The sequence below is a fragment of the Apis cerana genome, linkage group LG3 (assembly GCF_029169275.1).
Source record: "Apis cerana isolate GH-2021 linkage group LG3, AcerK_1.0, whole genome shotgun sequence".
NCBI classification, from domain to species: Eukaryota; Metazoa; Arthropoda; class Insecta; order Hymenoptera; family Apidae; genus Apis; species Apis cerana.
The window spans coordinates 9,446,450-9,472,660 of record NC_083854.1 but is presented as its reverse complement, the minus strand read 5'-3'; the positions used below and the strand labels follow the sequence as shown (position 1 = coordinate 9,472,660).

At 37.7% G+C, this 26,211-nt stretch overlaps 1 protein-coding gene and 1 long non-coding RNA gene across 6 annotated transcripts in view; one reads left to right on the top strand and one right to left on the bottom strand.

Annotated features, from left to right (window-relative positions):
* The window catches only part of LOC107998117 (serine/threonine-protein kinase S6KL), a 67,123-nt gene that overhangs the window by 14,463 nt on the left and 26,449 nt on the right, over window positions 1–26,211 (top strand). The gene's annotated exons all lie outside the window — the stretch shown is intronic.
* Window positions 21,387–25,051, bottom strand: LOC133665808 (uncharacterized). The gene is made up of 2 exons (XR_009829180.1): window positions 21,811–25,051; window positions 21,387–21,734 (listed from the first exon to the last, which is right to left on the bottom strand). It is a non-coding gene; the product is annotated as an uncharacterized LOC133665808 (long non-coding RNA).

The following is a 26,211-nucleotide window of genomic DNA, read 5'->3' as shown; positions in this document are numbered from 1 at the left end:
TCGCCATTGTGTTTCATATATATGATTTTTTTTTTTAATAATTAGTCGTTAATTTATTGGCACTTATAATTTGTATTTTCAAAAATTTTTTCTGTATAGGGAATATTTTCTTTTCGATTTATTAATCGTTTGTGTCGAGTTTGTTATATATTGTTTATAGAATAATAATTGTGAACGACGAAATTTGAATTGTGATTAATTGGTTAACTTGATAATAATGGAATAATCGTTTCCTTAATCGCGCCAACGATCTCTCTTTCTCTCTTTCTCTTTTTTTTTACGCAATTAATCGATAAATATAATTTATCTCGCGGATGCTTCTTTCGAAATAAAATTCGAAAGTCGATTTAAATTTCGTATATATAATATATCCTCTAAAATGTCGCAAATTTCTTAATCCTTCGTTTAAGTTTGATCAATTATTATTTCTCGATCGAGAAAACGTGTGAGATCGTCACGAGAGTGAAGAAAAGAAGAAAAAAAAATAAAAAGAAAGATATAAAATAGATTACGCGCAGAAACGTCCGGTGTCAAAATGAATAATGCTTCGCTTGTTGGGGATTGGGCAGAAACAAGATCTTTTGTAGTTCTCTCGACTCTTTCTTCGATCAGCCTTTACGTTCGTTACGTAAAATCCTTTTATCGTATTATCTCTGAAGGAAGAATTATCGTTGACTCGACACCTAAGAGCGCGCCCATTCAATCCACCGAAATTTCGGAGGGAAACGAGTTTCGTGTGTTTTTTTCATTCGCACACCTCAGAATTCTCTCATCTCTCAATGAGCGCAAACGAATCGTCTCGCACGTGTTCGACATGTTCAAGTGGGCGAAAAGCACAACTTTCTTGGAGCTTGTTTGCGAACGACGGAAGTACGTGTGGAATTTGTAACAGACCTTAACTAGTTCTAATTTGTCGTTGTTGGCGTCAGGTTATGAGCTTGACGCAAAAAGTGTTAAAAAATGGTTTTTACGATCTTTGTACAGCTGATTCATCTTTGTGTCGATTACGAGGAAAAAAGGTCTGTAAATATATATATATATATATATGTGTATATAAAACGTAACATTGAAAATATTGAAATTTCTCGTTATACGAAGAAAAATTCTGGAAAAGGATTAATCTTTTGCGAAGAATCGAATCTGTTTTTAATTTTGATACAAAGGATAAATTCTAAGAGGTATATTATGTGTGTACAGGTATTTACAAAGCCTCGAATAGAAGTGGTATTCAGTTTCGTAATTTTTAATTTGCTTTGCGATTAATTTTATTCGATGAAAAGTGTCGTTGCATTTCTGAACATTCTCGAATCATTCTATAACTCCTGAAAACTTAAAAATCCAATATCCCCTATAATAATTCTTAAAACGTACTTTCTAATCCGACTTAAAATATGAAGATAGCATAGAATTTAGAAAAATAAAAAAATCTTCTTTCAATTCTTCCAACGGTAACCAACATCTTATCCATCAAATATTCGTCTCGATCGTTTTAACAAGTTCTAAAAACCATAAATTACACCAATTTGAAACGAACATCTTATCCAAATTTTATATATATATATTTTTTTCGTCTCCAATCATTATCTCAATCATCTTCGAATTAACATCGATTTTAAATCTATTTAAATCTCGATCCGATCCTCACATCTCATCCATCAAATATTCGTCTCGATCGTTTTAACAAATCACAAATCCTCTTTTATCACTAATTCGAAACGAATATCTCATCCAAATTTTATTCATTTCTAATCGTTATCTCAATCACGAAATAAATAATCGATCTCAAATCTAAATCGTTCTGGATCCTCACATCTCGTCCATCAAATATTCGTCCTAACAAATCACAAATCTTCTTTTATCACCAATTTGAAACGAATATCTTATCCAAATTTTATTCGTTTCCAATCGTTATCTCAATCACGAATTAAATAATCGATGTTAAATCTATTTAAATTATTCTCAATTCAATTTTCACATCTCATCCATCAAATATCGTCCTAACAAATCCTAGAAATCACAAATCTTGTTTTACCACCAATTCAAAACGAATATCTCATCTAAATTTTATTCATTTCCAATCGTTATCTCAATCACGAATTAAATAATCGATCTTAAATCTATTTAAATCATTCTCAATTCAATTTTCATATCTCATCCATCAAATATCGTCTTAATAAATTCTAGAAATCACAAATCCTCTTTTGTCACCAATCTAAATCGTTCTCGATCCGATCCTTACATCTCGTCCATCAAATTATAAAATTATAAAATATAAAATATAAAATATAAAATATAAAATATAAAATTATAAATATTCGTCTCGATCTTCCTAACAAATCCTAGAAATCACAAATCCTGTTTTACCACCAATTCGAAACGAATATCTCATCCAAATTTTATTCGTTTCCAATCGTTATCTGAATCACGAATTAAATAATCGATGTTAAATCTACCTAAATCGTTCTCGATCGGATTCTCGCCTTTCTCTCCGTGTCCACGAAGAATTGGAGGTCGCGTGGCCATCCCCATTACGCAAACGACGGGCGCGAAAGACGGGAAAAGTCGGCCGCGGCGCTGCGACCAATCAATCGCGATTTTCCATCGCGAATCGGATTCGATGCGCGCGGGCCTCATCTCGGACATTGTATCCTTTGCGGAGGCCAAAGCGACGCATCCCGACGCGGTTTCAGACCGGTTCTGTTCAGGGCGAAGGTCGCCGGCTGATGTGAGGTCGTCGATACCGAACGCCTCGAGATTTTTGCTTTTGCCGACGCCTTTGCGCGTGCCACGTCTGATCGATGATGACACCACGCGCGAGATTTCGGTGGGGATCGATCGATCCAGATTTCTCCTTTTTCAACCGATTAATCGTGCTCTTGGTATTTTTGTTAGTTTTAGTGTTGTTATTAGTTTTAGTTATTAGGAGAGGTTAAATTATTTTTTTTTCTTTTTGTTAATTATCACTGTTTGGTAGGTAATTGGTTTGGTAGGAATTAGAATTTAGGTGAAGTGGATGGATAGATAAGAGCGATAATTATTTAGAATTTTTATTTGTTTCAGTTGGTTCGAAGAGGTTATAGGTTATATTTTATTATCGGTATAATATATTGTTGCTCAAAGTCAAGATCGAAGTTAATAAATAGATTGAATCGATCGTGGAGAATGGATTAACAGATTTGCCCGCGGCGAGGCAATGATTGAGATCTTGTGCCATTGCGAATTGCCATAAATATCCGTTCATCACAACAAATTTATTCCTTAGAAGTTGTTGTTCGATGATAAAGGAAAAATGCAGGAATGAACTTGTTATTAGCAATATTTATTCGCAACAGGAGCCAGAAACTCGATTATTCATCTGGCGCCTCCAACCAATGGCGTCATCGTAGTTGTTTTCTTGCAAAAAAAAGAAAAAAACTGTCAAGAGATGTTCTCAACTTGTTCTCCGATAAGAGAGTCGACACGTTCTTACTTTTTCTTTTAATTTTTCAAAATTAAAAAATACAAAATTATAACGCATTCAGGAATCAATCGAGTGTAAAACATAATCTAATTTATATTGGTCAGAAAATTCGTGCAGTTTTGTTAACGATTGACGATTATATTTCTTTTCGATCTCATCAATTTACAATTAATAACTTTGGAAGACGGATAATCCCAAAATATATTATACACTCACAGTTCCAAATTCCACAGATCTGAATTAAAAAAAGTAAGAAAGACGAAAGTATCGTACATATAGATAAGAATTTAAGTACGTACTTCCACAACAGAAATAGATTTTAATGAATACAAATTTTGCATATATAAAACACAGATAAAATATATATTGTCAACTATAAAAGTTATATACGATCGTTGAACGCGGGCAATAAAAACGACGTAAATAAAAGAACTCGACGCGAGACGTGTGTCGCGCGTGTTATTTATTTCTCGAAAAGAAAAGGGGGAAAAAAAAAATCATTTTTCCTACATTTCTTCCTCGACCTTCATAAATATCCACCTGGCAGAGGTGGATGCACCCGCGATTATCCGGCGGCGAGGGTGAAAAATCGCAGCGGGTTCAGAAACCGTATCGGGAATAAAAGCTCTCGAAGCAAGGAATAAAAGGCGTAGCATAATGACGTTTCAACGTTATAAACGCGGCCGTTCTCGCTTGTATCGCGGAGCATCCACGCTCTTCCTGGATCCTCGTGCTAGTTGCCGAGGAAACGAGCACCTTACAACCGGCGATTCCCAACCGTTACGTACCGTTAGGAGCGATCGTCTATGTCGCCGCTCGTGAAAAATACTCTTTTTTTTGCCGAGCCGCCTGAAACGGTCCGATAATTTTACTTATTCGCGCTCTTAAAATAGACGCGCAATTCCTATGCGCTGCTCGAAACGCCGCCACAAGAGAGTCCATCATTTTCCTGTCAAAAGAGACGGATATACTTCAGGTATGCGTGCTTTCCTCGCAGCTTTATTCAAGTTCGATCGGTGGTCCATCATTTTCTTGTCGAATTGCACTTAAACGCTTTCGGTTTTTTTTATTTAAACTCGGATGGATATTTTTTTCGATGCGTCGATCCTCGAAATGTGGTTTTTTTCGTTTTCAGATTCGCACGATCGTTCGTTTGAGGTTATATAAGTGAAGTTTGGGTTTATCCGCATTTAATCGTAATTAATTATTTTCGAATCGTCGAATAAAATATTCGAAATATCGAATCGATTTATTTTTCATCCGTATTCGAATTGAATATCATTATTGGTTAATTGCTATCGGATATAATGGATCAAAAAGTAAGATATTGCTTGGCTGAGCAAGGATTAATTATAGTTTCGATTATGCTATATAGAATTTATTACACAAGTGAAATAATAATCGATTTTTAATAATGGAGTGGAATACGAGTAATTTCGTTTCTAATGATGTTCCGCGATCCTTATAAAGGTCGTTGCTCTATTATTAGGAAACGTTAAGATAATTTATTATAATTTAAGAGTCAGATTCTTGTGTATCTTATGTATAGATAAAAAGTATTGAATCGCATGAGATTAACATAGGAATATAAAAATTTGTGAGAAAAGAGATTTTAAATCAATTTAAATCTCTTCGAATTACGAATTTATCGAGATCAGAGAAGATTTATTATCTTTTTTATTTATTTGAAGAAATAAACAAGTTATTTTTTTTATTATCGCACGTTAAATATTCACGATATGATTTCACATATTTATTTGTACGGTTTGGAATTAAATTAAAACTGGTAAGGAAAAATTAATAAAGGTTTCACGATAATTTGATCGATATTGTAATAAGATTACGTGATGATGTGATGAAACGAATATGAATATTCGAACAGTCTTCGGTGTTCAGAATGCTTAATGGATCGTTTCGTATTGAGAATTTTTTTTTTTTTTTTTCAATGCGTGAAAATAAACGAGAATTCCTCGGGCGATTCATCGATAACAATGGGATATTATTTGATATGCAGGATAAGATCTGTAGAAATGTTCAATTTTATTACGATTCCAAGTGATATTTCTCTTTCGTGGGAATATCCTTCGTTTCAGAGGTAACGAAGGACGGATTGCTTAGTTTCTTCACGAGGTTACCGAGCATTTCGTTTTTTCAGAGAACATGGAAGGACGATTATTATTATTATTCGTCACGAAACATATACGATCAAAAACTTTAACAAGAATTGCAATTGTACTCGGTTCGATTCAACTCGAAGCAAAAAATTTCCTAACGATCTCTTAACAACAGTGACGCGAGATTCTCAAATTGAAAGGCAAAAATTGGAATTCGTAATTAATGATCTCGAAGCTTTGAAAATTCTCTCGTCCGTGTAACATAAGTTCGCAACACGTCCTTCCAACTCTTCGTAATATGCGTACTCTTCTCAAATCCCGTATTTCACGCTCTGCACTTCACATTCCGGCGAGTTTTTGCGCACGAGAAATAACGTTCGATGTTTCCTCGAGGAATTCAAATCGCGTCCGAAATTCCAGATTCGACGCTCGTACGCCGAAATTATAAATTATCGCATTTGGAGGAACAACGGCGCAACCTTTTGCTCGGCCATTTCGAAGCCCTGGTGGCTTCCTGGTGATAATACTGAACGTGAATCACTGATTTGACGCCACTCGAAAATAATTCGTTTTCATCTAACGTTGCGCAACGTTAGCCTAACGTCGTCGAGATTTTATTTTGTAACGGGTTTTAGAATCGCCGATTTCCGAATTTTTTTTTTACGCTTTGTACTGTTGCGTTTCGCAGGTTGGAATATCTTTTCGTGGTTTTTTATTTTTTTCCTTTTTTTTTCTCTTTTGCTCGATCGTTAATCGAATTTGGAGAAGAAATCGCAGTTGCGAAATCGGTGGCGGGATCTAAAAGAAATCTAGAGAAGATGATTCATCTTACTCGTTCGGGGAGACAGAGAGTAATGTATTTCCGGTTTTTCATATTTTTTGCCACGATGATTAGTTGGCACTTTTTTGTCTTTGGTCGTTAAGTCGTGGTATTTTATTATTTTATTTTATTATTATTTTTTTTTTGAAACGTTATAAAATTCCTCGCACTTTTATCGTTTTACAAATTTACAAATATCCTCTTCTTCGCTTGTAAACTTTTAAACGTAAAAAAGGAAAAACGTTCGAGTTGGAACAGAAATGTTGTGCATCTCGATTACGATGCTATCACAATGGGGATTTTTCACAGGCGAGTACACGTACCAAGGACACGTCGCGGAGACATCATTAGGAAGAATGGAAAAAAAAGTAGAAGTGGAAGGAGTTATTCGCAGTTGTTCGCAAATTCTTAGGAAATTGTTGCCTCGCGGAGAGCGATTGTATAAAACTTTTTTTTTGTCGGGACACTAATAAACAAATCACTGATCCGTGACACGCAAAGATTTTACTCGCAAAATTTTTACGTTAATTAATTATCATCTACACAATTCGATCGAATGCGTTACTTTTCATTTCCACATTAAAACAACTCTTATTTCACAAATTCTTCTGTAAATATTTTATTTACACGTGAAAATAACATTTGGAAAAAATCTCTCGAGCGAGGAAGATCCACATAAGAAGAATTATTACGAAAAATGACGTATCACTCGTGCAACCGTATAATCGTTGGAACCGGCCACCCAAAATCAATCATCGGCCGATCGTAAATCACTGGAAACAAGCCTATCAAAACGCCTCCCGCGTCTATTTTCGCAATACGAGGTATAAACGTTGCGGTGCGTACCCTTTGGCGAACGGTTAAACGGCGCTGGGGACAACGAAAAGTCGTCGTGCGAGTTGCGAGAGAACGGCGATTCCGCAACGAAAAAATTAGCGTGGCATTCGAAATGAGATATCGTGGAACTGCTTCGCTACTACGATCCATCGTGGAATCATCGAAGGATGAATAAACGTGATACATCCTATTTTTCCTTATGGAAAAAAGGAAAGAAAAAAGAAAGAAGAAAAAAACGATACTTTATATAGCGCATAGTCTGATTGTGCGACGTCGAGTGGGTCATTACGTTCCATTGCGATTTGGATGACGAGGGGGATTATTCAAATAGAAGGACGAATCGTTTCACCATTGTGCCTCGCCAATGTAACGATATCGAATAGCGTGGCCATTAAATTGTCGCGTGCCTTCGGATTGCCGGTGAATCGAGATATTTTTTGGAGATATTTTGCTTTCTCAATCGCGCCTTCTTAACGAATTTATCGAGGTGAGATAATTGTCTCTTATTTTCTTCTTTTCTATGTGCGATTATTGTTAATTTTTCGTGAAAGGATTTCGTGTCGAGAATTTATTCGTGTCGATAAGTTTGATTCGCTTGTTTCTCCTCTCTTTCTCTCTCTGTTTCTCTCTCTTCATTTGAAGAAAATTTAATTCTCGAGAATAATGCATATCGATTCCTCTTCGTTCGATCTTCCAACGTAATTCGTTGTAACAGTATAATATAATCAACTGCGTGGTTATTACCGCTCATTAACACCAGTATCATTGATCTCGAACGACCTTCGCGCACGCAACAACGTAATCTTGGTTGATTAATGCGTGATTTACACTCATCCCATGAGAAATGCCTGCCTCCTTTCTTTCACATATGCAAGAAAGCTGTTACCCTTGCTCCTCTCGCAAGAATTGCATCGAACAAAGATGTAATTAACTCTAGAAGAAAAAAGAAAAAAAAAAAGAAGAAGAAAAAGGACTCGATAATATTAAACCGCGATTATCTCGATATTGCTTTATAATAAATTGATTTTTAAATAGGATTATAAACAAGGTACAAATTTACGATATTATCTTTCCTCTGATCGATCAAGATGAGAATAATTCATTTCAGAAGAGAAAATTTATTCGATCTCGAAAATTTATCGAATTTATATATATATATATATTTTTGATCGATTCACAGATATAATCGATTGATCTTGTCAAGAAAATATCGAGTATTAAATTTGAAAAAATACGATTAAAATTCGAAGTGATGATTGACATTATGAACATTTTTACAGACATCTGTGTAACACAGAGATGATAATAACGTGTGTAATATAATAATAGTGATGAAAAATTCGCTTCACCGCGAAGTGCACACTTTCAGTGACGAGCCATAAGCGTTTAAGGGGTTAACCAGCCATCCTCGACCTTGACTCTGCTTGACTTCTAATTTTATCCCAAACTCGAGCCGGTTTCGGTACCGGTCGTGGACGTTTCTCGTATCTTACAATAGGGTTGCGATCGAATAATCAAGCGATTATTAATTGGACCATTAAAAATCTCATTTTATTTTAAAACTAGTTTGCGACGGGAATATTACTGTGATATTATACTCTACTCCTTTTTTTTTCTTCAGTAATAAACGCTTACATAAAATTTTTCGAACGATTTGCAATCTTTTCTTTTTCTTTTTTTTTCGAAAATATTATTTATTTCTCAAGGGATACTTATTCATGAATAAAGATTTTTCCTTCAACGGGAGGGAGTTAAAGATGAGAATAATTTTACGATAAATTGTCTTTAGATAGATTAACGTATGGAAATTTATGTTCGATTGGTTAACCATTAATGTAAACGATAGTGAACGTTCGATATTCATGAAATGAATATTTTATCGCGATTATCGAGCCATTAACTCATTAAATATTTCATGTTGTATTACAGTCTTCGCATGATGTAAAATAAGAATCAGTTGATTTCACCTCGTTTTGTTGCACACTGATTTCCACTTCCTTGCGCTTACCTACTTATTGCAAAATTTCATACTCCTCTTGATTGAAACCAAGTTATTTATACACGAACAAAACGACGATTAAACGGAAAGGGGATTCAATTAAGCGAGATCGTATTTTTCCGCTTCGTTTTATTTCCCTCACCGAAATAGAATAGCGGGAAACCTGTTATGAAATCGTGGCTAACGTGTCCACGGCAACTCTGGCATTATCAAGGTTAGATTACTATACAAAAAAAAAAAAAAAGAAGAAGAAGAAGAAGAAGAAAAAAACAGAATATTTTAAGAAGAACCTGTATTAGCTCGTTGACTTCGATTTCAAGAAGCCAAACAACATAGTATCGTGTTGCGGAAGTATTAATATTCCCGGTCGACGATAATAATTACATATTCGAATATATTAATTGTTTATTAAATTAAAAAGGATAAATAAATAAATTAAAAAAAATTGGAAATAACTTTAAATAATAAATTGTAATAAATTTGATTTTGCCGCCTTTTTAAACCGCACAATATATAATTTATAAGACGCCACGATGGAAATATTTCGCGTCGCAATATCGTTCGTGTCTCACAACACGAATGATATCTCGCGAGTTTGTTTATTAAACGTAGAGTCGAGGTTTACTGTTGGCCCGATAATCGACATTCAGTTTCGCAAGATATCTCGTTCGTATCGTATCTCTTTCGATTAATCAATCCTCTTTTAAATATAAATTGACACACAAATTTTAATACTACGCTCAATATTCTTGTATTTTATATATATATATATATATATATATTATTATATATATTCGAAACGTTCGTAGTAAATACGAAAAAAAAAAAAAAAGGAAAAAAAGGAAATAATTCTCGCCTTCTTTCCCTTTTCATCACCGATCCCTTTCCCACCAACCATCCAAACCCGTGGGCGCGAATATAATTACGAAATGACGAGTCCGCGGTGCAAATGACAGGTCTCTGGTCACATCCTGACGTCGAGGTGGCTCCTTTTTCTTTCGTTTCCTCTCGAAGATGGCCCCCTTTTCGTATCCACGTCAAAGCATCCTTTTCCGCGACAGGCAATTACGCTTTTGCACGGAGGTGTCGCTCTAATTTCGTATCGGTCGGCCATGATGGAAAAGAAATGAGAGAGACAGAGGGAGAGAAAGAGAAAGAGTGGGAGAAGGGAATAAAAATAAAAAAAATTGGAGAGAGAAAAAATGGAAGAAAAAGTGGAGCGGAGAGAGGTGGGGTTCTCGTGAACGTCTGGGGTCCTAGTTTTAGACGAAACCGCGTAAATGGTTTGTCGAGCTCGTGCAATGCGCGTCGTGTGGTAGACATTATACGATATTATGGCGCGGATCGTGTAACGTTATGATTATCTCGCAAGGAGCCCAAGGTCTGTCCTCTTCTTGTCCTCTCCCGCCGATGTAATTGTTCTTTCGTTTAACACTCGTGCATCTTCGTTCTTGTTTTTCTTTTTTTCCTCTCTTCTCTTTTCGTTCTCTTTATTTTTGCCAGATTTCATTAACACGGTTAAAGGATTTCTCGCGTTATTCGGAGGAATACAAGGAAAATATCGCGAAGGGGAATACGATAAGATCTATGTACGATTTACTTGGATTCTTGTACGAGGGGAACGAATTCAAAAGTGATATCTTTTATTTATTTATTTATTTTTTTTAGAATTCTCCATTTAATCGAGAATGATGTAAATTTAAAATAACGTAGGCGTGTAAAAGAATCTCTTATGACGTTTCAAAGGTACGTAAGGGGAAAATGAATTTGACGGCTGGTTGATATCTCTCTTTTTATTTTTATTTATTTATTTATTTATTTGAATTCTCAATAAATAATCGAGAGATTCGAAGAGGAGAGAAGTGGTACAAGTCAAAAATAAGATAAACACAGGAAGATCCTTATTTACTCGAGGAGGATTTTTTTCTTACGAATATCAAAGTTCCTTTGTATGAAATACCACGAAGATTATTGAAATAATTAATCAAGATTGCAGTAAGAATGAAGGAGCACGCGAAGAGAAGTTTCACGAGAGGATGTGATTAATTTAAGAGTAGTTTGTAAATTTGCAATTCTTATTCGCCGTACGGGGATTTTTCATTTTTTTCGAATATCTCGAATAACTTGAATATACATTAAGAATTTTCCTTATCCGAGAGAAGAAAAAAAAAGAGAGAGAGAAAGAGAGAGAGAGAGAAATAAAGATACATGAATGAGTATCCTCCTCAAATACAGTGTTGCCACTGTTGTGAATTCCTTCTCTCATTTTCTACGGTACAAATCAGAAAAGGCAACACGAGACATAAATTACCATATTCTCGTATCACTATCGTTTACTTGCTTTTATGCTTATCTCGCCATTTAAATCACATTTCTTCACATTTTGTTATTTCAATTTACAACTTCGATAATACCACAATACCATAAACGCAACTTACTTTATCAATACGAAACGTTTATCCCCCAAAAAGAAAATATATACGCGTCGCAATAAAAATAAATAATAAATTCCAGATTTCGATTTAATGATTTTATGAATCGATCAAAATCGAGCCGACCAAGGATAATGTAATAACAACGCCCATCGAATCCTCAACTCGATCGCATTCCCCTCTTCCCCTCTTCAATTAGCATTCGAAATCCCTCTTGCATCCACGATATACCGTATAACGTTCTCTCGTGGATGCAAGGGGGAGGAAAGGGAGGAAGAGGAGGAGGAGGAGGAGAAAAGACGTTAAAGACGAGGTGGAAGGAGAGGAAGCGAGGGTGGGCAGCAGGGGTGGAAGGGAGGAGGATTGGAAGCGGAGGGGTTGGAGCGGAGCGGAGTCGAAGATACATCGGCTAAGGCTAAGTTAGGATGAGGATAGCGGCGATTATCTTAACGATCCCTTGCAGCAAAACCTGAACGGCAACTCCTCTTCGTCCCTCTCAACTCCTCGTGGAGATGCACCGCGTGCACCGGTCCCACCACCGATCGGTCCGCCTTCCCTGTTGCACTTGGTCGCGTTGCTGCGGCCGTTCCTGCCTTCCATCCATGCGCGCCCCCTCGTTGCTGCTCGTCGCTCCTCGGCTACCAAAGAAATACCCCGCCGCCGAGGTTAAAAAAGAAAGAAACCGTCGTTGGACGTCAGCTGAAAATAGCACGGCGTTGTTGCCTTCGGCGAAAGAAGCGGTGCCTCGACAGCCGCAAGAATCCGCGGTCACCATTTTCTTCCCTTCCTTCCTATTTTCTTTATCCTTCTTTTTTTTCTCTCCTCCCCCCCTTCCTCCATCATCGTAGATAGGACTGGTTTTAAGGATAAGCGCGGGTCGCAACAGTTGCCGTAACAACGATGCTATAACATCGTTGCAACACAATAAAAGGGGGCCGCGATTCGTGACGCGAGGGAACGAGGGTACGACGATCTTGATCTTCCCTCGATTCTTTTCCTTGATCTACGCGAGAAGGGAGAACTTGTTGGATCGAGCGAGGAAAATTTAGAAGAGGGGAGAGGGATATCGCTCGCTATTGATAATGCGGCGATAATATTTAGAAAAATTGGCGAAAGCATCCTTTGATTAAATTGGAGGGAACGCGGCACACGCGTTGAACGCCTCGCGCTTGAACGATAATTCGACAACTCGGAAGCCAAGGCGAGGCTGGCCAGCTGGCGTGTTGCGGCAGGAGTAGCCTTCGATTCGTTCAGTGACTCCGAATCTCCACCGAGCTCGAGATACATCCACGAATACGAGGCACACACAAGCGTTGTATCAGCTCGGCCTTTCTGTTCTTTCAAACAGGAGATCGCGAGATAGAACGTGTTCTCAACGTAGCACATATACCGTTGTAACTCGCCGATTCTAAAATCCTGACCTCCTCGAAACCTATCCAAGCGGTACACCAGCACCACCAGTGTCTCTAAAATATTCATGGTCGATCTTGAATATCGTCATTGGCACACTTAGTCCGAGCTTCTGGGACACGAAGGATCTCTCTTTCTCTCTCCTGAATTCTGCATAGAAGCTACACGCGTGTCACACAGCGAGGACATCGTACAGTTGGCCAGGAATCCAGGAGGAGGGTATAAATGAGCCCGCGCATCGGCGTAGAACTCGAGGAAAGGAACTTCGCGTTCGAGTATACTCGAGTTGGTCTAATCGATTAATGGACTCGAGCATCGTTGCTCTTCAGATTCAAAGAGGAGTAGCAAAACGACCAAGACGGGAAAGACCCTGTTCCCTTTCTTTCTCTCTCTCTCCTTTCCTCTCCTCTCCTCTTCCTCTCTCTCTTCCATGAACCCACAACAGAAGCCGCACGCGTGTCACGCAACAAGGACATCGCGCATACAGTTGGCCAGGGACCCATTAATCCCGAGGAGGGCATAAATCAGCCCATGCATCGGCGTAGAACACGAGGGAAGAATCTTGGAATGGCATCGGCCTAATCGGCGCGAAGCTGGCACACGTTGTCGTGGCTGTCGTGTTCGTAAGAAAGTCGCGGAACGGCAAGGACGAGGAGGTGGCGACCGGTTGACGGCTGTTGGAAGCCGGTCTACGCTGGTGTGTAATGCGTTACACAGGTATTACAGGTATTATCCGTATTACACGTATTACGAGTATTATACGGACGTACGTGCGACCTCGAGAGAGCAGAGGCCCGATGAAGAACGACTTCTTCTTCTTCTTCTTCTTCTGCTTCTTCTTCTGCTTCTTCTTCTACTTCTTCTTTCTCCCTCTCTTTCGTCTTTGACTTCTCCGTTGCTACGCTGTCCTCTGCGTTCTCTGCATCCCTCCTTTTTCTCTCTATCTTCTTTTTTTCTTCTCTCCACGATACGCCAGAGCTCCTCTACACCGTCGTCGCTGTCATCGTCGTCATCGTCATCGTCGTCCTCGTTTCTCGTATTCTATCCTCCTCCCTGCATCTGCCTCTCCTCCCTTTACCTATTCTCTCCTTCTTCTCGTCGTTTTACCCTGCGGTCCCACGAGCGGGCGGTTTAACGTCCGCGACTTTTTCTTCCCCCTCACCACACCACGTCCCCCTGTTCTCCTCTTCTCTGGCTCGCCTCCACCCCCTCTCTCGACTTCTGCTGCGTGTCCTCTGCACGCTCGTCCGGCTTCGGCCTCCTCTTCGACGCTCGCTCTAGGCGTCCTCTCTCTTTCTCTCGCATATCCATCTTGCCGGCTACTCCACTTGCTTTATTTCGTTTCTTTTTTTTCTTTCTTGGTTTCGAAGCAGAAGAAGAGCCTCGAGGGATTACCCCTCCATCTCGAACTTGCTACTACCCCCTTCTGAATCACGCGCGTGATTCGGCTCCTCTTGTTTTGCCTCTTTGGAATTTTTGGGGGTCAACGTCGTTGTACAGCGGGGATGTTGATTGCTGGATCGATTATCCTTTATTTCGGGAGTGTCGATGCTTTCTTTTTTGGCGAATTATTTTCTTGTCGAGCCGTGTGGTTGCGTTTGACAAGTTGATTGCCCCTCCTCTGTAAAATGACGTTAGATTCGATGATTACGTATTCCGTGCATATAATTTTTTTGCGGAATAAATTTGTTAGAATATTGATTAACTGTAAATAATGCACCTGTATATATTTTTATGATGGAATAATCGTTAAATACGGAAAGTCACGCAAAGCGTACAAAATTCATGCGGAAGTGAATGTGTTAATGTATACGAACAATACGAGGTAGAATATTCCCACGTGTATTTTCGTCGATATGCAAATTATCCTCTCGAAAATGATTGCGGAGCGTTGTATACGCGTAAATACGAGTGCTAATGGTTTCTCATGGAGATGAGAAAGGGAGGGGGGGAGGAGAGGAAAAAAATATTAAGTTATTTCTTATTTACCATGAATTCTCCTCCATCCAATATCTCGCGGATATTAAAGTTTCATTACGTCTATCGTAATATTGATCTTAATTGGATGGAAAGTAATTAATCTCTTATAGAGATTATAGATGTTTATTATATTCCGGTTACTTTCTCAATCTCAATACGGCATTTTAAACGACTTATACGAAATCCTAATATTCTATTACTCATTATCCTTTTTTCAAAGAAAGAATATTATTTCGTTTGTTTTACGATATTTATATATTTTCTTTTTCAGAATTTTAAATATGAACGCCATTATAAATCTGGTATAATCTTTCCTTCTCCCATGAACGAACAATTTTCAAATATTGCGCACGTCATTCGAAACTCATCAATGATTCAACGTACCGACTAATCCCAACCAATCTCCTTGAAAACCTTCGCCTGCAAAGTCCTAAGAAACTTCTCTTCCTCTTCAATCATTCGACCGGTAAGTCTCGCGAAATTACCAATCTCAAACTTCTAGCATACGTAATGATACCTTTCAACGCGCTCCTAATCGCGACTAAACGTTGAAACTGAGAGATCCGCGAAACTTTCTTGCCCTCTGGCCTCCTCCTTGTATTCCTCTCGGTCGTCGGAGAACACGAGTCGTGAAGTTAAGAGTGTAGAGAAAATTATTGAAAATTAAATCGCGGCTGACTTGTTCAATTTTTTTTTAATAATCAATTTGAGCCAGTAGAATACGAACTCGTTGATTTCTGTAATATTTATATTGATTTTGATCATTAAAATCATTATTTTATTGAGCTCAATTATTATGTTAATTAAGCTAAAGTTCACGTTGATCGAATATCGGTAGAAATTTCGTTCCAATAAGTGGATTTCACGCATGCAGCTTTTATTCCTTCAGCGTAAATGCGTTACATCAGTTCATTTATTTAACACGTACATACATACCGTCATCCATTAGTGTCATCAAATCTCGGAGATGCGATGCAACAATACTCAATCATCTTCATATAATGAGAGTCTATCCATCCATTATCCTCATTATTTTTACTCACTCCTCATTCGGATAAGTGAATTTAATACATACGTATTTATACATTAATATATATTCTACATTATTTTATCCAAAATTCACCTTTACAAATTAATGCAATAATATCCAATAAAATCCTATAATATTCATTACACTCTTCAACCTATCCATCTTGTTATATCAATCTGTCTAAAATTTATTCGATCGACAATCATCCACTTCCAACCTCCAAACCTCTTTCACAGAAAGTACAACGATACTTATCATTCCTTGCAATTATACCCTGCATTGGATGTAATGTTTCTACAAATTTACAGAGATACAATAAAATTATATAAGAGTCCATTACACTCTTCAACTTGCTATATCTATCTAAAATTTATTCAATCGACAATCGACTACTTCCAACCTCCAAACCTCTTTTACAGAAAGTACAACGATACTTATCATTCCTTGCAATTATACCCTGCATTGGATGTAATGTTTCTACAAATTTACAGAGATGCAATAAAATTATATAAGAGTCCATTACACTCTTCAACTTGCTATATCTATCTAAAATTTATTCAATCGACAATCGACTACTTCCAACCTCCAAACCTCTTTTACACAAAGTACAACGATACTTATCATTCCTACAATTATACCCTGCATTGGATGTAATGTTTCTACAAATTTACAGAGATGTAATAAAATTATATAAGAGTGCATTACAATCTTCAACTTGCTATATCTATCTAAAATTTATTCAATCGACAATCGACTACTTCCAACCTCCAAACCTCTTTTACAGAAAGTACAACGATACTTATCATTCCTTGCAATTATACCCTGCATTGGATGTAATGTTTCTACAAATTTACAGAGATGCAATAAAATTATATAAGAGTCCATTACACTCTTCAACTTGCTATATCTATCTAAAATTTATTCGATCGACAATCGACTATTTCCAACCTCCAAACCTCTTACTTTTCAAAGAATCACAACAATTACTTTACACGTCTATGTACTGGATGTAATGTTTCTCCAAATTTACAGAGATGCAATAAGAGTCTACGTTTCAACTTGCTATACCGATCCATCTGAAATTTATCGACTAGTTCAATCTCCAAACCTCTCACTTGTTCAACAAACGAATTCCCATTATTGCGTTATCGAATCTAAGAGAGCCGCGGTGCAACGATACTCATCATTCCAACAATTGTACGTTTCGTGTCTATGCACCGGATAGTCGAGAGAGGCGAGCCTCGATCGCGGAGAAGAAAACGACCTCGGTGTAATGTTCGACCTTTCCGAACCGGTCCCTCACCACGAATGCATTTGCACGCGGGCACAGGTGCATCGCGCCTCCGTTTGTTCACTCCGCGATTCCGCGATGCGCATCCATGCCAGCTGACTGGCCTCGCAGAAGGGATTTCACGGGGGGAGGGGGCTCCTGCGTTGCAGGATGATTCTTCACGAAGACACGTCTGCGTGAATTGTGTCCGATCAGGTTCATTGAGTGCGGAGCATAACGGAGGAGGAGGGCGTTTGAGACGGCAAAGGGAAGCCGTCTATTATGCGTACGTATTAAATGCAAAGTCCAGTGGTACCAGGGTACACGGAGCGGTCTCGTTACATAGTGCACGACCTTAGAGAACCGGTCGTGGAGAATCGATTTGCATGGCCGACTCGTTGCGATCAATTACGTAGCGCTCGCTTCTAAACCTTCTTAGAATCGTGGAAACGTATCGTGTCCTATAGGTATCTTAGAAATGTAATATTTAATTTTGGGAACATGGATTTTTAATAGATCCTCTGAATGATTTCATTTTGGAATGGAAAGATTTAGAATTCTTATTTTGAATAATTGAGTAGAATCGTGAAAACGTATGATATTCTATAGGCTGTCTCAGAAACGTAATGTTTAATTTTGGGAACATGGATTTTTAATAGATCCTCTGAATGATTTCGTTTTGGAATAGAAAGATTTAGAATTTTTATTTTGAATAATTGAGTGGAATCGTGGAAACGTATCGTGTCCTATAGGTATCTTAGAAATGTAATATTTAATTTTGGGAACATGGATTTTTAATAGATCCTCTGAATGATTTCATTTTGGAATGGAAAGATTTAGAATTCTTATTTTGAATAATTGAGTAGAATCATGGAAACGCCGTATCGTGTCTTATAGGTATCTTAGAAATGTAATATTTAATTTTGGGAACATGGATTTTTAATAGATCCTCTGAATGATTTCATTTTGGAATGGAAAGATTTAGAATTCTTATTTTGAATAATTGAGTAGAATCGTGAAAACGTATGATATTCTATAGGCTGTCTCAGAAACGTAATGTTTAATTTTGGGAACATGGAATAGTGGATTTTTAATAGAGAAAGTAGATTCTCTGGATTTAGAATTCTTATTTTGAATAATTGAGTTTTGATAAAAGAGGATGTATGGTAAAATCGTGGAAACGTATGATATTCTATAGGCTGTCTAAGAAACGTAATATTTAATTTTAGGAACATGAAATAGTGGATTTTTAATAGAAAAAGTAGATCTTCTGAATGATTTCATTTTAGGAATAAAAAGATTTAGAATTTTTATTTTGAATAATTGAGTGGAATCGTGGAAACGTCGTATGGTATTCTATAAGCTGTCTCAGAAACGTAATATTTAATTTTGGGAATATAGAATAGTGGATTTTTAATAGAGAAAGTCTCTAATAGAGATCCTCTGGATGATTTCATTTTTCGTTAAAATGGAGAAAAATATTTTGGAATAGAAAGATTTAGAGTTTTGGTAAGAGAGGATGTATGATGGAATCGTCGTATGGTATTCCATAGGCTGTCTCAGAAATTTAATGTTTAATTTTGGGAATGTAGAACGGTAGATCCTTTGGGTGATTTCATTTTCGGTTGAAATCGAGGAAAAATTTTGGAATAGAAAAATGGAGGAAAGATTTGGAATTATTTTGAATAACGTTGAGTTTTGGTAAGGGAGGGTGTAGATCCTTCGAATCATTTCATTTTTCCTTATACCGTGAATGAATCTTGTTTAAAATCTTTGAGATTTGGAATATTGAAAAAAGATTGAAATTGACAATCGTGCATAACAATTATTCTTCTTAATTTCACGATGATCGTAATTTGTTGTTCATTCGAGTGGTTGAAAATGGAGTTAGTACGTGGCGTTTGTTTTGCAAACTTGTTTTCCTTCGTCCACGAGGTATTGCCTTATCGAATCGTTAGTCACGCGAATAATTACAAAATAATCCGCAATAAGCATAATTTATTTTGCTAAGAAGCATCATAGATGCGTCGTTAATACATGGATATTAGGCATGGGATAGATAAAGACTCGGTTAAATGGAAAATAAAGAGAAGTGCGATCCGCACACACGGATGAAATTTGAATCTGACATTAGACGAGTGAATCGGTGAATGAAAGGAACAATATGCTGTACGTTAGCTTCTTAGAATTCCTACTCCTTTCACTCATTCTTAACACAATATTGCCCTTTCCTCGCAACAGCTACTTTCCCATTCTCTCCTTTATCGCATCTCTTCTCGTTGTATTCGTGTTTCGCTCGTTGAAATTTCCGAAACGTGTCTAAAAGCCATTCGCGGAGCATCGTTTCGATGTCTATTATCGCTTCCACATTGTACGAGTCTTCTGACCACGTAAATTGTTCCTCTGCTCGACGATGCATCCTTGATTTCTCAATTGACAGATTAGAATCTTGGATTCGAAATTGTTCAAGGAACAATTGTTCGAGAACGATGTCTTATAAATAATATATAAACAAATTTTAGAATAATTATCGTGAACGGGATAATTTTTAAAATTATACTCGAGATGTGAAAGATCGTTCTACGAATAACAAGTTGATAAAATAAAAAATAATTCGTGTACACAGCCAATATATATATCGTGAATTAAATTATTGTTGCATTAGCTTATATAAGAAACATATCTAAGTAAATGTGTATGTTGTTAAACGCAGTAATAATACTTAACTTTCTCGTACATAGAACAACAATAATTTTCGATTAAAATCTATAATTACATACAGTTAACTAAAACAAATTAACTTTCCTCTTAGATTTCTTCAAAATTATAAATCGTGCAAGCATTCCATTGCACAATTGATCAATTACCTTTTACCTGGAGTGAAGAAAACAGGGTTAATTTTATTTAAATTAATAATAGAAAAATTGCCTAATAAAGCAAAATCTCCCCAATCTCAAACGGGCTCAAACGCGTTCAAACGCGTCATCTTCTCCGAGATCACGTGCGGACGAGAAAAACCGATCGAGCGGTTCGAAAGAGAAAGAAGAAGGAGAGAGAGGGAGAGAAAGGAAAACTCGAGGGAAAAGATGGAAAAAAAACGGCGATGCTCGTCACGCGCTCGACGAGGTACACGCGGCCGTGGCGAGGATGGAGCCTCGATATACTCATTCATACTTCGCCCGTCAGCTGACGTCCACCGATCGCCGATGAATTACAATGCGTGAGTTGGCATGTACGTATGCGCCCCCAATCTCTCTCTCTCTCTCTCTCTCTCTCGTTTCTTTCGTCTCTCTCTCCTCTCTCGCGTTTCCACGCGCCCCTTACGCGATCCTTCCTCTTTCCTTCTCCCTTCGACTCTCTTCCATTCCGTGTTTCGCCAGGAGAAGGAAAGCCCGCGACTCTCGGCTCTCTCGGATCGATTCACGTTTGACGAGAGAGGCGCTGCCTCTCGTCGTAATCGGCGTCGTTCTGTTGCGCGATCACGAAATCCGAGCCGACTGCGAACTTGCCTTCCTCGTTTGCATTCAGGGTCATCGCGGATTCAATGACGTAGCTTAATACGCGATCGTTGCCACGGTTGCATTTTGATTTTTTCCCGCGGCGTGGGATGCGTTTCTTTCGGGGGAGGGGAGGGAAGGGGTTTGGCAGGCTTTTCGTTGCCGGCTGGAGTGGAATTTCGGAATTTGGTTTGAGAACGTTTCGAAAGGTTGTTCGAAAAAATGTGGTTTTCTTTTTTTTCTTTTTTCTTTTTTTTTTTTTTGCGGAGTCGTTCGATTTGGTTGGAAGTTGGAAATTGATGGTGACTCGAGGGGATTTGGAGGGGAGATGGGTTTTTTTGTAGATTGTCGAGACGATCGTTGAGGCTTGTCGTTGAGTTCGACGTGGTTGATGATGGTTTGGAAAGGTTTGAAGAGGGGAGAAAGTGATTTTTCTTTTTCTAGATTATTGTGGATTTCGTTTGATAGTGGTTTGAAAAAGTTTAGAGAGGAAAAGAGTTAGTCTTTCTTTTTGTAGATTGAATGAAGATAGAAATATATAATGCGAATTTTGACGTATTTAATATTATGAATGAGTTCAATTTCAAGTAGAATTATTAATATTTAAAGATGAGGATATATTATTGATCGACGTCACGTCACAACAATTTGTTCGTTGATTGAGAACGCAAATATGGTCGTTTTTTCGAGCTGTCTGAATTCGATGTGAGACAATCGGCTGGATCAATTGGCTATTTCGTCTAAATAGAACGATTTACGATTTCCTTATTCTTCATCGTATTTTACGTTTCCTGTACCACTTTCGATTTCATTAAGGGAATGGCCATCTTGTTTTACACGTGATGAATCGTTGCAAAATATTTACACGATTATTTACACGATATCCTTGAAATTAATTAAAATTATCTATAAAAAATTTTTAATCAGTCGCTTTCAATTTTAATACAAATTCATTTTTTACCTGTTCCTTCTTTCTTTTTCCATCGTCTAGAATTATCAACACGTATCACATTTCTCTTCGTCCCTTTCATCGTTACTTGATCTTCCACATGAAAACAAATATCATTATCGTCAAAAGAAAATCTCCAATTACTACGAGCTAACAGGTATTGATAGATGAAATATTTTAACAAAGATCGTCGGTCAATGATCTTGTATCTTGGTATTCTTCCATCCTCCATGTCGGTTTAGCTCATTCTTTCGCCAGTTCTCCTCTGCTTTTCTGACAGGCCTTGATATCCGGCCGATATTATTCCATTGACGGTTATGGAACCTTACCAACGAAGTTAAGACCTCGACGATAATCTTGCTGCGTTCATAATCAGCCGTGACACTCTCGAGAGGCTGTCGAGGCTGGTGACGGCAAAAGGGTCCCTTATCTTTCGAAGGACGGAGTCGATTAGGGTCATATTAAACGGCAGGCGTTCAATTCGTGTTCAATTCACAATTGCGATGAAAGCTGCCTGGGCTGATTGCTGCTCAAGTACTTATTATTGCCGGTGAAACCGATACAGCGAAGTTGTAACGTCGCTCATCAACTGGACCTCCAACACTTTCAAGATGGATAAGAGATTCTGAGAAAAATCATTCTGAGAAATTTTGAACAAACTGTTGAAAACATCTTGCTCGTGGTCTTTGCAATATCGATTAGAAGATTCGTTTCTTAAAATTATAGAGTAAATGTTTTGCATGGAGTAAAAGTGTTGGAACAGAACATCGACCAGTGTAAAAATTTTTCTTTAAGAAACTATCCGTTTCATACGCGATGAATACGTATGTATAACCGATGAGATCCATTGGAAAACAGTGTCTCTTGACGAAAAGACGATCATCACCTGTACACACACACACACACACACACATACACATTGCTCGGATGTTTAATTCATACGCGTTTCTCGAAAATACCGGGAAGCGTGATTCATGCGATGGCCCAAGGACCCTGATATTTCTCATAAATACCCAGGTCGCGATATTTATATTTCCTCTGGTTTATTCCTTCCTCCGGTTCCTCTGCAGACATCAATCAAAGATGTTATTCCCGTCGTGAAAATCATAAAATCAGAGGAAAAGAATTCCTGCAATTATTTTTCCTTCCCCCAATAGTTCATTTCTTCCTCGCTATTCTTCTCTCCGTTAATTCCTCCTTTCTTTTCTTTATTTCGAAGCAAGACTTCGGGTGAACTCGATAATATCGAGTGAAAAAATTGTTGGCAGTTTCGAGTTTCAATTCATTCTCTCCATCTTGGAGTTCAGGTCGATGGTGTGCAAAGACCCGGCCCTTCCCAGAACCAAATCATTTTCGCGATACTTATCGTTCTAAACGACATTCAGGGCGCGATTTCACGTCGCGACACTGCCAACAGAATCCAGGGAATTCTAATCGTGGATGAAATCCGTCACGTTGCCGCTTCTCAAATTTTTCCGCTGCACTCGATTAACAACACCGCCTTGGAACTGTCCAAGCTATTTATTACGAGCTGATCGTATTCGATTCTTTTTTTTTCTTTTTCTTTTTATCACATTGCTGTTTATTTTATACTTCTGCACAATCGTTTCGAGCGTAGCAACTTGGCAAATTACGAAACCTTTCGATGATCGCGTGTTACGGGCAATCGGAAAAGCGAAATGCAAAGAAGATGGAAAAACAAAATGTCAAACCGAGTCGCATCGTCCACGTAACCGGTGACTTCAGCCGGTGAGTTTAATATTTGCAAAATAAACAACGCAGGAAAATGAATCACAAGGCCGGTGCTGGACAGCGGTTCTCATCCGATTTGTATCCTAAATTTTCCCATCCTTTATTTTTTCTGAAATTCGACAATTTGAAATTTTTATTTTATTTTTGATCCTTCGCGGACGAGCTTTCTCTCGAATATTTCTAGCTTGATAGATCGAGGATATTTCTCCAACACGAAACTAGATTATTAAAATAATATTTATTCATGGCTATTACAATTTCTTCGTTTATCTTCGTTTGGCGCCATCTGCAATCGAATGATAACGTATCGTTTTATATTTCAAATTTTACAACGTCTTCCTTTCTATTTCTGTGATTCATCATTGATTCGTTACTTTTAAGAAAATGTACAATATTCCTCAATAAACTTATCGCGAATTTTCTAATAACAACTTGCAACGTTTTTTAGTTCAACGAATTTAAAAAAAAATTCTTATTCAACGATTTACAAACGTTTTCGTTTCCATTCCCGTGACTCGTCACTTGATTCGTCATTTCTAAAAAAAAAAAAAAAAATAATAAAACGTCTACTTCCGATCTTCACCTTAAAACGCCCAACTTTCTTGGAACTCTTAAGCGCCGAGACGATACGTGATCCGCGTGAGAATAAATACTAAAACGGTATCCGATTTTTCGCATTAAAAAACGGTATACCCCGTTCCCTTTACCGCGTGTGGATCATCCGAGTAACGAGGAAGGATCGACGGTTTACGAATCGAATACGAAACGAATACGAGACCTGGCCGATCCTCGAACGAAATTCGCGAAATTCGTCGTACGATGAAATTCGCCTCGATGATCGAAGACTCGAGTGTTCCCTATAATATCTCTTCTTTTGTTCAACCTTGGGCGATGTCAATTAGGAGATGCACACTAATTGCATAACGTGCGCTCTTCGCAACGTCGAAGAAGAAGCTCGAAAGATGAAAGATTGAAAATAGCCAGGCGTTAATTTCGCTCCAAGGAAAGGGCAAAGACGCTGAACACTTGCCTTTCCACGATATCTAAGATAATATTGATCTTTTTGCAACGTTGGAGAACTCGGTTGGGCAACCGTTTGTTTAGAGAATAATGTTGGCTAACAACGATCGTCTAATATTTACCGTGCCTTTGCTAGCCAGTCGGATACTTACTAGTTGCTAAATGTTTATTGTGCAAATTGATTTGTTGGAAAATATTGAGACAGACACCTTTTGTCTATTGAAATTGCCACCATCTGACTGATTCAGATTAATCATTATAAAACAATTATTATTTTAACGAGCAATCGATTCTGTCTATAGACATAAAATAGAGGATCTCCTTGGTACTAATACAAGTATTGTTACACTTTAATTCACACTTCATCTACACTCGTGTAGATGTAAATAAACGTGTAAGTAAATGAGAGAAACTCTTTACACGTGATTCATATACTATGTTGTTAAGATGATTTTGTGAGTAAGTAAAAAAAAATGAGTAAGTAAAAGTCAATAATTTTTGAAATATGTTTCTGAAAGTGCAATTAATATTACATCGAATTCGGAAAATTAATTATTGAAAGAAATAATCAATTTCGATTGTACACTTGATCTCTCGCATTATTAATCGATTCATTGAATAACGAATCGAACGGTATATCTATTTTTTCCCTTCAAATCACACTTATCCCGTGTTATCTTCTCCCGTTATCCCCTCGCGATAACTGTAAATCCGATCTCTTGTCCCGTCCATCATTTCGGTTTTGCACGTCCTTTTCTCCATTTCTACTCAATCGACTCCCTCTGTCCGTCAACTCTCTTCCCAACTCTCTTCTTTTTAACTCGATTCGAAGTCGTTCGCCGATCCATCATTCCGGTGCAGCAGGATGTTAACCATCACGATCTTGCCTCCTTCCTTCTCCCTCCCCTCTCCCTCTCCTCCCTTTCTCTCTCTCTTCCCACTTCGAGACATCTTTCACCTTTTGATAGAGTCGATTTTTCTCAAGCGATTTTCGAGGCTGGGCGGAACGATGTATCGTTTTTAGAGGGAAGCGATGATCGATGGGAAATTAATCGATGGAAACATGCTTTTATTCAGCGCTTCACATTTCGTGGAAATATAAATTGGATAAAGCGTCGATCGGAATTTCTTCGACGGGATTAATAATGATGCAGTTGAACTTTTATATTCATTTTTAAGAGAATGGACAGAGTAACAGAATCAATTGGCTCGATGAGAAAAGAGGTTCTCGAAGCTTCGAAATTGAGATAAATTGGAAAACGATTAGATCTTTTTTAAATTCATATTTTTGTAAATACAATCACAGGAGTGGAACTTTTATAGAAATTTCTTATCAAACGTTGTTGTAATGTAATTTTCCACGAAATATCACGAATATATATAGATACAGATAAATAAAAAGTGTTCTTCTCTTTTCCTTCTTCTTGTCCTTTCATCTATCGACTAAAATACTTCTCGACCCGCTGTTAATTCCATTAAGGCCACGGCAATAACGAACGTTTACCATCGCATCGGTGTTAAAATAACGCGTGATTAAAAAGATGGTTTCGTTTACAAAGGATTCGACGCTACTCCGATTATTATTATTATTATTCAAAGAACGTCTTCTTCTCGTGAATGGTTCTCGAAAGCGGAGATAAT